The sequence below is a fragment of the Lissotriton helveticus genome, chromosome 5_1 (genome assembly GCF_964261635.1).
Source record: "Lissotriton helveticus chromosome 5_1, aLisHel1.1, whole genome shotgun sequence".
Lineage (NCBI taxonomy): Eukaryota > Metazoa > Chordata > Amphibia > Caudata > Salamandridae > Lissotriton > Lissotriton helveticus.
Window position 1 is genome coordinate 1,995,962,168 of NC_136065.1, and position 14,593 is coordinate 1,995,976,760.

Below are 14,593 nucleotides of genomic sequence, written 5' to 3' on the forward strand. Positions count from 1 at the left end.
ATAGCAGCGCCACAGTATTTGTGGGCTCAATCGGCAGGCCTCCTGTGAGTGACTTAATAACTATTCAGTACAGTACTCTGTTCTACCATATGCTTTAAAAACCTTGCCAAAGCCAATAGCTCTGATTAAGCACTTATGAGGTCCCAAAGGCGAGACCTATTGGCTATGCCAATGCTTTTTTGTTTGGAGGCTGTTCAGACCAATTGCTTGACATGCCTTTTGATAGCACCCACCTTTTCGGTGCCATGCCGACTCTGTTTTTGCAAAAGTCGGAGTGCAACCAAAATTTGTCCCTGATCTTGCTTCCGTCTATCACCCTAAATCCACCCATTTAAGTGTGTATAGGGGATGTTGGTCGTTCAATTCTTTGTTGATTGAGTATTTCATGGTTGTCTATCCCAGCTAATGGTGACATCCGTTGTGGTATTCCTGCAGGTCTTATTCTTCTCCATATTACACTGTTGATGATTGGTTATGGTTCCGTTATGACCCTACTTGGGTTTAACACCTCTTGCTCTGGTTCTCTGGCTGTGGGCTCCGTGCCTAAGAGATTGTTTTTCTGTATTATTCTTTTCTCACACAAGAATAATTCCCTGTGTTACATGCTCATTAGAGCAATTTTATATGCACATGACCCAGAGCTAATTGTTGTCTAGAATTTGAGCTCTGCCTCGCACCCTAACTGCTGGAACTTTTTACCCTGGCACCTTACGCTGATAGATAGCGTTTAGTATCCCTTATAGGGACCTTTCACTCTTCTCCCCCTGGAGAGAGTTTCTTTATAGCTTTTTCAATGATAGCTCTCTCATGAATCTCTTGTTTCTCCTTGAGCTATACAGGGAGCATCTTTTCTGCTAACCTTGTGTAATTCTGTTTCGCCAAAGGCTCTACATTTCCACTGGAGCAGTGGGACACATGCCACAGTCTCTACTCTGTTGTCCATGTTACTGGCCTGGCCATTATTTCCCAATGGCACATTCTTTTCTACATGTGCCCTTAATTTTTTTTTACTAAGCTTCTCGCTCTTCTTCAGCAGGGTACACTTTTGATGGACTACCTTGGTGCTCATGTTCTATTCACTTCTTTTAATTTTCACAAGGGTGTTTTTCTTCTTTCAAACAGTTCCACTGATCATCTTTTTTGTGGTTTTCTCCACATTCTTTATCTGTGTGTTAGTACTTAAGTGCCAACTTTTTTCTCTACCACCGGTCTTGCTGTCCTTGCTCTGACTTTTCCTGTCAGGACATCTATCATACTAATTGCCTACAGGCAAGTCTTACTGCCACAAACACCTCCTTTTTCAGAGCTTGTACATATGTGTGGCATCAAGGCCATTTGTATCCTTGCCAAGATAGTGTGTGGTCCATTTTGTGTGATAATGGCTCCTCCCCCTTTTGGTGGATTTCTCATTCCTTGAAATAATTCCTAGAACACTATGGTTTCATCCTCTTGGACCTAGTTTTTTTGTTGGCTTGCTTGTCCCCTTTGGTATCTCTCCCCATTACCAACTATTTTAATTTTGTTCTGTACAGTTTGCTAATATCCTACCCTTGAGATCCCCCCCGAATGCAGAAAGACTGTCGCCCACCCACTCATAACCAGCAGACTGGACTACAGTAACGCCCTCTACACCGGAATCAACAAACCCTGCTACCCAAGCTCCAAACTATCCAGAACCCCGCAGCCAGAATCGTCCTTGGAATCCCACGACACGTGAGCACATGACCCAGCACCTACAAGACCTCCACTGGCTCCCATCGAGAAGAGCGTAACATTCAAGCTTTGCACCCACGCCTACAAATCCCTCCACATCGGACCCAAATACCTCAACAAAGGAGTCTCCTTCCATGTACCCAAAAGGAACCTCTACTCCGCAGACCTCACCCTGGCAGAGACCCCTCTCATCCGCAGAACCAGAGCAGGCGGGAGAGCCTTCTCCTATGTCGCAGCTAAGACCTGGAACGAGCTCCCAGTCTACATCAGACGCTCTCCCACAATGCACACCTTTAGGAGGAGCCTCAAGACCTGGCTCTTCGACTGATCCGGAGCAGCCTCACTCCCCAACTCTGCCCAGCGCCTTGAGACACTCACGGTTGAGTAGCGTGCTTTATAAACCCCTTATTCATTGATTAATTGATCATTACAGCTATGCATTCCTTATTATTGATGGGGTTTCTTCTTCATGAAGAATATCCCCCTCTATTGTGTATTTCACTTCTTTAACCCAATTCTTGGTTTTCTTCACCCATGTACCTTAGGGCTGTAGAAGTGTTGCCCTTATACGGTGTTTCGGTAATTTCGATGTCCCACCCCCTTCCTGTGACTAATTTTTTCCTCTAATCAACATTTGGTTCTTCTTTAGCTTTCATTGGTAGATTCAATTTTTGAACTGTTCTCCCAATCTTCAGTTGGCTTCTGCTTTACCGGTGGATGATAAGGATATATACATTTGTTTTATTCAGTGAATTTCCAAGGTTTTTAAAAATGCTAATTCCTAACTATAACATCCTTGTAATCTTTTGTTTTTTAGTGAATTTCTATAGTTTTTAGATCTCGCATAGGCAGCCCTTGCGCTGTCTCTTTGAGACGTGCTGTATTCGGGTATGGACATGAAGCTCTGCCCATTTTCGGCCCATCTTTTCAATTGGCTCCTGTTACTGTCCTTTCTAAATGGTTGCTTTTGATACATGAATAGGCTTAGTAGTCCCTCCTTAGTACTGCCTTTTCTACTTTGAAACCTCCCATGAGGACTGGCCCATTTACTAGTGTTGTTCCTCTGCAGTTTTTAGGTCTTGACTACGGCATTGCTTTAGCAATGCTTGTTTGTCGAGATTATAGTAAGGCTTTCAAAAGTCTACCCAAACTGCGGATCGGGTACAGTTCATGTGAGCCAGGCGCGTGCACATCTCCAGCTACAACCCACACCATTTGTCTAAGCCTTTGCTGTTTTGCTGAGCAGAGCTGCCTCACTAAAGTGTCTAAGCCGCTCCCCCACCACGCAATGCCGAGAGCTTGTTATGCTTTAATCCTTGTTGAACGTGTGTGAGGTATTCCTGTGCGAGGTTTGAGTTAACTTTAAGTGCATGGAAGCGACTTTTCTTGCTTTCTTTTGGTCGCCGCTGGGACGTTCTTTCCACTCATTTACGTCTTTATCTGCTCCTTGAAACCCGCCTCGGGGTTCCAGGCACCCTCTGGGTTGAATCTGCTGCCACATCAATGGGAAGCCATGTGAGATGTTTACCGCTCTGTCTGCCCGCATGCATGGAAACAGACGATAATGCCGAGAGCTTGTTATGCTTTAATCCTTGTTTCCATACCTTACTCATCCTCTCGATTTTTTTTATCCATTTCCTTATGTCTGCACACACTCTCAGGTGAGGCGCTATCTATCAACTTACTCAAGATTTTTACTTGCAATATTTTGAGTGCAAAATGAAGGTTCGATAAAAGCACACGTTTAACATTTTTTACCTCTTGTGAACTTCTCTTTCATTAAGATCGGTGTTAAAACACTTACAGGGTTATTTTCAAAGCTGCACTGTTCCTGGTTTAATTCCTTTCTCGCTCCTTTCTTTCTTTTTTCCTTTCTTCTCCTTCCCTCTTTATTTCTCTTTCCTGCTTTTATTCTCTCTTCTTCCCGTGTTTCTTTCTCTCATCTTTCTTCTCTCCTCCTTTTTCCTTTGTCTCTTCCTTTCCCTTTTGTTTCTTTTTCGTTTCCTTTTTTCTTTCTCTTCTCCTTTATCACCATTTTTCCTTTTGATCCTTTCAGTTTTGCCTTTTTGCTGTCTAATTGCGGTTTCTTTTTCTCTGCTTCGATATTTCCTTTTTTTTGTCTTTCCTTTATCGATCTCCTTTTGGTCTATTTGTCAGCACTTTTTCATGGTTGTTTCCTTCTTTCTGTCCTTCGTACCCTCTTTCTTTGTTTCTTTTTCCTTCTCCTGCATCTAGTTAGGGTATATGTAGTTTATGGTTCCATCATAGATAATAACTCTTCCATTTCCTCCATTACGTCATCAGAGTTGGCTGAACAGGAATGATGGGTTTCTCAGTTTAATGAAGTGTTACAGTGTTCTGGTAGTCTGGAATATTTGAGAAACGTTAGTTGGTTGCTACTCGACACTTACTGTTATTCCCTGACCACCTACTTTCTCTTCCATAGCCCTATCCTGCAAAGAAGGCCAATGACTTGGGAGTATTTTCAGTGCTTAATTGACTGTTTAACTACTACCAAATGATCCATTTTCAGCACTATTTCCCAAAACTATGAATGAAACCGCTATGGTTTTTACGGGCTGTTCTTTAAATTAATTTCTGACATGTTCCAATAATCCACATGCTTACATAGTTACACCAGAGATGTATTCCTTCAAAAGCAAATCTTGTACATACCTTGAAGAAAGTGGTGTCTCTCTCACACGGGGCAGCTGTTCTGGTTGGCTTCTCAGAGGACTACAGCCCAATCCAAAATGCAACTTACTGTCCACCTCTCCCCCACCCAACCAATATGTTTTTCCTGTATCCCACGTGTGCCGTAAAGCCCTGCAGGGTCCAGTGGGCTATTTTGGGGTTTTGTCATGTTTCCAGGCTTCTTGTTTTTGTGCATTTCCAGTGTGATTCATATTGTGGTGCAGGTTTTGGGAATTACACATTTTTATGGTCTAGAGTTGTGGCATGTTAGTAAGTTTAATAACCTCAAATTCATTGGCATGAAGATGGTGCACATGTGGAATAACAAAGATGGAGGAAGGTTGACAAGTGAGATCAGAGAGTGGCAGCAGCAACTGTCAGCAAACCGCCTCACCCATAACTTGTTTTCTCTCACTGCCTCTCGTATTCAGCCCTCATACTACCACATCCACCACCACCATCACCTCCACCACCACCACATCCACCACCACCACTCCCACCACATCCACTACATCCACCACCACTACGTCCACCAACACCATGTCCACCACCACCACGTGCACCATCACCACCATCACCACCACACCCACCTCCACCACGTCCACAACCACCACGTCCACCACATCCACCACCAACACCATGTCCACCACCAGGAGGCCACTAACATGTCCACCACCAGCATGTCTACCTCCACCACCACCACATCCACCACGTCCACCACCAAGTCCACCACCACATCCACCACTAAATCCACCACCACCACGTCTCACCACCACCACCACGTCCACCACCACCACGTCCACCACCACCACGTCCACCACCACCACGTCCACTACCACCATGTCCACCTTCACCACCACCACGTCCACCACCACATCCACCACCACCGCATCCACCACCACCCCATCCACCACCACCACCCCATCCACCACCACCACCCCATCCACCACCACCACCCCATCCACCACCACCACCACCACATCCACCATCACAACCACCACGTCCACCACCACCACACCCACCACATCCACCACCACGTCCACCTCCACCACGTCCACAACCACCACCACAACTACCACGTCCACCACCACCACGTCCACCACCACCATGTCCACCACCACCATGTCCACGTCCACCACCACTACATCCACCACCACCATGTCCACCACCACCATGTCCACCACCACAGCCCTCACCACATCCGCCACGAAGGCCACTACCACGTCCACCACCACGTCTGCCACTACCACGTCCACCACCACGTCTACCTCCACCACCACCACCACCACATCCACCACCACCATGTCCACCACCACCACCACCATGTCCACCACCACTACCATGTCCACCACCACCACCACCATGTCCACCACCACTACCATGTCCACCACCGCCACCACGTCCAGCACCACCACGTCCACCACCACGTCCACCACCAGGCCACCGCACTCTATCTATCGCCCTCTCTCTATCTATCTATCGCCCTCACTCTATCTATCGCCCTCACTCTATCTATCGCCCTCTCTCTATCTATCTATCGCCCTCACTCTATCTATCGCCCTCACTCTATCTATCGCCCTCACTCTATCTATCGCCCTCACTCTATCTATCGCCCTCACTCTATCTATCGCCCTCACTCTATCTATCGCCCTCACTCTATCTGCCTATCGCCCTCACTCTATCTGCCTATCGCCCTCACTCTATCTGCCTATCGCCCTCACTCTATCTGCCTATCGCCCTCACTCTATCTGCCTATCGCCCTCACTCTATCTGCCTATCGCCCTCACTCTATCTGCCTATCGCCCTCACTCTATCTGCCTATCGCCCTCACTCTATCTGCCTATCGCCCTCACTCTATCTGCCTATCGCCCTCACTCTATCTGCCTATCGCCCTCACTCTATCTGTCTATCGCCCTCACTCTATCTGTCTATCGCCCTCACTCTATCTATCTATCGCCCTCACTCTATCTATCTATCGCCCTCACTCTATCTATCTATCGCCCTCACTCTATCTATCCATCGCCCTCACTCTATCTATCCATCGCCCTCACTCTATCTATCCATCGCCCTCACTCTATCTATCCATCGCCCTCACTCTATCTATCCATCGCCCTCACTCTATCTATCCATCGCCCTCACTCTATCTATCCATCGCCCTCACTCTATCTATCCATCGCCCTCACTCTATCTATCCATCGCCCTCACTCTATCTATCCATCGCCCTCGCTCTATCTATCGCCCTCGCTCTATCTATCGCCCTCGCTCTTTCTATCGCCCTCGCTCTTTCTATCGCCCTCGCTCTTTCTATCGCCCTCGCTCTTTCTATCGCCCTCGCTCTTTCTATCGCCCTCGCTCTTTCTATCGCCCTCGCTCTTTCTATCGCCCTCGCTCTTTCTATCGCCCTCGCTCTGTCTATCGCCCTCGCTCTATCTGCCTATCGCCCTCGCTCTATCTGCCTATCGCCCTCACTCTATCTGCCTATCGCCCTCACTCTATCTGCCTATCGCCCTCACTCTATCTGCCTATCGCCCTCACTCTATCTGCCTATCGCCCTCACTCTATCTGCCTATCGCCCTCACTCTATCTGCCTATCGCCCTCACTCTATCTGCCTATCGCCCTCACTCTATCTGCCTATCGCCCTCACTCTATCTGCCTATCGCCCTCACTCTATCTGCCTATCGCCCTCACTCTATCTGCCTATCGCCCTCACTCTATCTGCCTATCGCCCTCACTCTATCTGCCTATCGCCCTCACTCTATCTATCCATCGCCCTCACTCTATCTATCCATCGCCCTCACTCTATCTATCCATCGCCCTCACTCTATCTATCCATCGCCCTCACTCTATCTATCCATCGCCCTCACTCTATCTATCCATCGCCCTCACTCTATCTATCCATCGCCCTCACTCTATCTATCCATCGCCCTCACTCTATCTATCGCCCTCACTCTATCTATCGCCCTCACTCTATCTATCGCCCTCACTCTATCTATCGCCCTCACTCTATCTATCGCCCTCACTCTATCTATCGCCCTCACTCTATCTATCGCCCTCACTCTATCTATCGCCCTCACTCTATCTATCGCCCTCACTCTATCTATCGCCCTCACTCTATCTATCGCCCCTCACTCTGTCTATCGCCCCTCACTCTGTCTATCGCCCCTCACTCTGTCTATCGCCCCTCACTCTGTCTATCGCCCCTCACTCTGTCTATCGCCCCTCACTCTGTCTATCGCCCCTCACTCTGTCTATCGCCCCTCACTCTGTCTATCGCCCCTCACTCTGTCTATCGCCCCTCACTCTGTCTATCGCCCCTCACTCTGTCTATCTATCTACCCTCACTCTGTCTATCTATCTACCCTCACTCTGTCTATCTATCTACCCTCACTCTGTCTATCTATCTACCCTCACTCTGTCTATCTATCCTCACTCTGTCTATCTATATACCCTCACTCTGTCTATCTATATACCCTCACTCTGTCTATCTATATACCCTCACTCTGTCTATCTATCGCCCCTCACTCTGTCTATCGCCCCTCACTCTGTCTATCGCCCTGACTCTGTCTATCTATCGCCCTCACTCTGTCTATCTATCGCCCTGTCTATCTATCGCCCTCACTCTGTCTATCTATCGCCCTGTCTATCTATCGCCCTCACTCTATCGCCATACCCTCCCCCACCCAACCAATATGTTTTTCCTGTATCCCACGTCTGCCGTAAAGCCCTGCAGGGTCCAGTGGGCTATTTTGGGGTTTTGCCATGTTTCCAGGCTTCTTGGTTTTGTGCATTTCCAGTGTGATTCATATTGTGGTGCAGGTTTTGGGAATTACACATTTTTATGGTCTAGAGTTGTGGTATGTTAGAAAGTTTAATAAACTCAAATTCATTGGCATGAAGATGGTGCACATGTGGAGTAACAAAGATGGAGGATGGTGGAAAAGTGAGATCAGAGAGTGGCAGCAGCAACTGGCAGCAAACCGCATCACCCATAACTTCTTTTCTCTCACTGCCTCTTGTATTCATCCCTCCATACTACCACACCCACCACCACCATAACATCCACCACCACCACCACCACCACCACCACCACATCCACCACCACCATGTCCATCACCACCATGTCCACAACCACCACGTCCACAACCACCACCACACCCACCACATCCACCACCACCATGTCCACCACCACCACACCCACCTCCACCACGTCCACCACCACGTCCGCCACCACCATGTCTACCACCAACAACATGTTCACCATGTTCACCACCAACACCATGTTCACCACCAATACCATGTCCACCACCACCACCATGGCCACCACCACGGCCACCACCACGTCCAACACGAGGCCACTACCACGTCCACCACCACCATGGCCACCACCACGTCCAACACGAGGCCACTACCACGTCCACCACCACCACGTCCACCTCCACCACCACATCCACCTCCACCACCACCACATCCATGTCCACCACCACCACGTCCTCCTCCACCACGTCCACCACCACGTCTACCACCACCACGTCTACCACCACCACGTCTACCACCACCACGTCTACCACCACCACGTCTACCACCACCACCACTTTCACCACCACGTCCACCACCACCACGTCCACCACCACCACGTCCACCACCACCACGTCCACCACCACCACGTCCACCACCACCACGTCCACCACCACCGCGTCCACCACCACCGCGCCCACCACCACCTCGTCCACCACCACCATGTCCACTACCACGTCCACCACCACTACCACGTCGACCACCACCATGTCCACAACCACGTCCACCACCATGTCCACAACCACGTCCACCACCATGTCCACCACCACCACGGCCACCACCATGTCCACCACAAGGCCACTACCACGTCCACCACCACCACGTCTACTTCCACCACCACCACCACATCCACCACCACATCCACTACCACGTCCACTACCACGTCCACCACCATTCCACCACCAATTCCACTACCACGTCCACCACATCCACCACGACCACCACGACCACAACCACCACCACCGCGACCACCACCACATACACCACCACCACGTCCACCACCACCACGTCCACCACCACCACGTCCACCACCACATCCACGTCCTCCACCACCACCACGTCCTCCACCACCACCACGTCCTCCACCACCACCACGTCCTCCACCACCACCACGTCCTCCACCACCACCACGTCCTCCACCACCACCACGTCCACCACCACCACGTCCACCACCACCACGTCCACCACCACCACCGCGCCCACCACCACCGCGTCCACCACCACCGCGTCCACTACCACGTCCACCACCACTACCACGTCCACCACCACCATGTCCACAACCACGTCCACCACCATGTCCACAACCACGTCCACCACCATGTCCACCACCACCACGGCCACCACCATGTCCACCACAAGGCCACTACCACGTCCACCACCACCACGTCTACTTCCACCACCACATCCACCACCACATCCACTACCACGTCCACTACCACGTCCACCACCATTCCACCACCAATTCCACTACCACGTCCACCACGACCACAACCACCACCACCGCGACCACCACCACATACACCACCACCACGTCCACCACCACCACTTCCACCACCACCACGTCCACCACCACCACGTCCACCACCACATCCACGTCCACCACCACCACCACGTCCTCCACCACCACCACGTCCTCCACCACCACCACGTCCTCCACCACCACCACGTCCTCCACCACCACCACGTCCACCACCACCACCACGTCCACCACCACCACCACGTCCACCACCACCACCACGTCCACCACCACCACCACGTCCACCACCACCACCACGTCCACCACCACGTCCACCACCACCACCACACCCACCTCCTCCACCACCACGTCCACCATGTGTCAAGACTGGCTACGTTGTCCCTTACCTTGTCTTGAAGCTGAAGCCTTGAGGAAGACGTAGAAGATTTCGCAGAGACGCAAGGGACCAACTTCCCTGACTACTAACTAAAACCTTACTGATTTACAATTCACAGCAAGACTGTAGGGAAGAGGGCCGGTACTGGACGTAGACGTTGGGTTGAAGGGTTGTATTTGCTGTCGACCTGCGAAGCAACAAGTATCAAGATATTACTCAGGAGCCTCCTCTGATCCTTTCTTAACTACCCTAAAATCTAGAACACTAACCTTCCCTACCTACCCCCTCCCACTTTGTAAAAGTGAATGTCTTGTTTGCCTAAACGCCTACCTGCAATCAGTGTTGTCTTGTCTTCGTCCAGTATTTCTTTGTCTTGTCTTGTCGTGATGGTCAAGGCGTCAGATACCTCTTGTAGTCTGTCTTGCGCAGTCTTCACTTGGAAAAAACGACCCTTGGAGTTTTAAAACAAGAAGCCTGAATTAGAAAGTATTTCTTTAATTCTTTCTTCAAGAACACACTAACTCCTAGACATTCACTTACTGTATGATTTCTTGTTGGTCTCCTTCCAATTGGGGATTCTTTTTTAGGCTGTAAAGAACTGGTACAAAAGACTAATACAAAAGGTATCTTTCTTTTACATCACAAACTGTTCAGGTATCTTTTTGAAAACATTTACTAAAATAAAGTTTTGCACTATTCATAGATTCTCTAGAGCACACTTTCAAGTCCACCAAGCCTTCTACTGAAGCTCTAGCATTTACAAACACCAAGAAACCCAATAATCACAATACTTCTTGTAATACTGGTTTGTCTAAATCACTATGTTTCTGTTACAAGGTCAAAGTCCCCTTCCGTTTCTTCCCCGAGATAGTGTTATTGTCCTTTTAAATCTCTTGACCTTTCTTGCGTGGGGCGCCTTGAAGAAAGAAACAAAGGTTTCACTTAGCTTTCCCTTGAAGATGTGATGTTTCTGTGATCGTTGCTCAGCCGGTTTTCCATCCGCTCCTTTGAAGAGTTCCTGCGAGGCTCCGGACGCGAACCTTCTCCAACACTGGGCGGAAGGCAAAGCGTCTTCTGGAAGGTTGGGTGCGGTTTAAATAGAGAACCGCACCCAGCCGTACCCAGTCGCGCACAGACAACGTGCGTGCAACGCTGGAACTTAAACACAGGGCCCTTACCTGCACGGAGGCTGGCATCTTGAACTCCAGGCTGTGCACAGGCAAAGGCTCACCATAATTAAGGCTCACTTTACTTACAGAACGAGGATCTTTCCAATCACACTGGGATGCAAAAAAACTAGGCAAAATAAAGTGGTAACAAAAGGAAAGTCATGAATATAGGAAAAGCCCTAAGTTACAACACTAAAATCATGATTTACAGTACACAATCACACTGACTAATGAAGCGTGCTGGGAGCACGGGAAAGGGGTGGGTTTTCCAGAAAGGGGTTAAGCTTCATGACACCATGTCCACCACCACCATCACGTCCACGTCCACCACCACCACCACCACCACCACCACCACATCCACCACCACATCCACCACCACATCCACTACCACGTCCACCACCACGTCCACGTCCACCACCACTCCACCACCAAATCCACTACCACGTCCACCACATCCACCACGACCACGACCACGTCCACCGTGACCACCACCACCACCGTGTCCACCACCACCACCAGGTCCACCACCACATCCACCACCACCACGTCCACCACCACCACGTCCACCACCACCACGTTCACCACATCCACCACATCCACCACCACCACCACGTCCTCCACCACCACCACGTCCTCCACCACCACCATGTCCTCCACCACCACCATGTTCTCCACCACCACCATGTCCACCACCACCACCACGTCCACCACCACCACCACGTCCACCACCACAACCACGTCCACCACCACATCCACCACCACCACACCCACCTCCTCCACCACCACGTCCACCATGTCCACCACCACCACGTCCACCACCACCACCACATCCACCACCACCACCAAATCCTCCACCACCACATCCACCACCACCACGTCCACCACCACCACATCCACCACCACAAGGCCACTTCACTCTATCGCCCTCACCCTATCTATCGCCCTCACCCTATCTATCGCCCTCACCCTATCTATCGCCCTTACTCTATCTATCGCCCTCACCCTATCTATCGCCCTCACCCTATCTATCGCCCTCACCCTATCTATCGCCCTCACTCTATCTAATGCCCTCATTCTATCTGTATATCTATCTATCGCCCTCACTCTGTCTATCTATCGCCCCTCTCTCTATCTATCGCCCCTCACTCTATCTATCTATCGCCCTCACTCTATCTATCTATCGCCCTCACTCTATGTATCTATCGCCCTCACTCTATGTATCTATCGCCCTCACTCTATGTATCTATCGCCCTCTCTATGTATCTATCGCCCTCTCTATGTATCTATCGCCCTCACTCTATGTATCTATCGCCCTCACTCTATGTATCTATCGCCCTCACTCTATGTATCTATCGCCCTCACTCTATGTATCTATCGCCCTCACTCTATGTATCTATCGCCCTCACTCTATCTTTCGCCCTCACTCTATCTTTCGCCCTCACTCTATCTATCTATCGCCCTCACTCTATCTATCTTTCGCCCTCACTCTATCTATCTTTCGCCCTCACTCTATGTATCGCCCTCACTCTATCACCCTCACTCTATCTATAGATCGCCCTCCCTCTATCTATCAATCTATCTATGGCCCTCACTCTATTTATCTATGGCCCTCACTCTATTTATCTATGGCCCTCACTCTATCTATCTGTGGCTCTCACTCTATCTATCGCATCACCACAGCATCACTCAGCACCACCACAGCATCCCTCAGCACCAACACAGCATCACTCGGGGGGCACCACAACATTACTATGCGCTACCACAGCATCACTGAACGCCACAGCATCACTTGTCGCCACCACAACATCACTCAGCGCCACCACAGCATCAATCTGTGCAACCATTCAACAACAACTGGTTCAAATATGTTCTCTCAATGTTTCAAGCTTTATTACAAATGTCACAAAAAGATGTTAATATTTCACTTCCGTTCTTGTATTTTCTTCACCATAAAATACACTGAACATAATCTTCACAAAAGTTATTTACAAAAGTTTAAGCTATTGCCATTATAAATTACAATAGCTTTTATTTAAGTATTAATTATTAAAAATACAACACATGTTGCATTACAAATGCTATAGGTGTCACATTTGCGAAAGTTAAAACTATTGGCATTGTAAATGACTAAGCTATTTCGCTATTTTAAAAAACACATAAATAAAAAATGTCATTTACAATACCAATTGCTCAAACTTTCCTAATGCAAGACCTATTGCATTGCAAATGCTTGTTATTAACAGTCTGTGGGCCTTTTTTTCTTAAATGACTTCCTCCTACCAGCTGTTGCAGGCAGGACACTCTCCTGCAACTGCTTGTTTCTATTTTACCATCTGTTCAGCAATCCTGTTTCGTCTCTTGCGTGTCCTAGTTTGTTTTCCCCCTTCCAAACGCACTTGTGACTTTATTTTTACCCTCGCAACTGTGAAGCGTTGGCCGCTTCAGAGCATTTGATTTTATTTTAGGTTGTGCAGGGGCGATGATGGAAGACTGTAGCAGCAACCCCTGCAGAGTGGCACAGGAGAAAACTCTGCATACACTAGTGTTTTGTTCCAACGTCTCATTACAGTTAATGACTTGTTTTTGTGGGCTGCCTGCTCATGGTCACATGACTCCGCACTATAGTGGGCACCTTGGGCCTGTGCACTAAAACACATCAGAACTGCTCTTCCTCCCACCACAGATGTCTCCTGTGTGCAAGTCTGAAGAGAGTGTGCAGTTCCTGGCTGGGCGTGGGGGCCAGGCAGGTCTTTCTTCGTGATGCCCTCACACACCCTGGGGATGTCATGCTTCATCATAGGGCGTTTGCCCCTCGTCAGGCCGGCGCTGCAATGTCTGACAGGCTTCCGTAAACGGGGCTCTTTATCTGGGACCTTTTTTAAGAAGCTGTTAGGTGCGTGTGAGGGCTGGGTCGTGCACAGGAGAGTGAGATAAAGTAAAATAGGTCTGGAGCAGTTCTACTTAGGTCAAGTTTTAATGGTTTAGGTAGCTCTAGCCTGGTTAAAAACGGTGCGAGTGCCCCTATGTGGGAGTAATGTTCCTAAAAGGGTGTCATGGTGAAGTTGGTCAACATGTTTTGTGCCCAGTTT

General features: G+C 49.3%; 1 long non-coding RNA gene across 1 annotated transcript in view; it reads right to left on the minus strand.

Annotated features, from left to right (window-relative positions):
- Nucleotides 1-11,784, minus strand: part of LOC144756147 (uncharacterized) — a 29,130-nt gene extending 17,346 nt beyond the window's left edge. Inside the window, exons 1-2 of the long non-coding RNA XR_013595081.1 lie at nucleotides 10,666-11,784; nucleotides 10,346-10,522 (exon numbers count right to left, since the gene is read on the minus strand). This is a non-coding gene — a long non-coding RNA (uncharacterized LOC144756147). The remainder of the gene's footprint in view (nucleotides 1-10,345; nucleotides 10,523-10,665) is intronic.
- Between the last annotated feature and the right edge of the window lie 2,809 nt (nucleotides 11,785-14,593).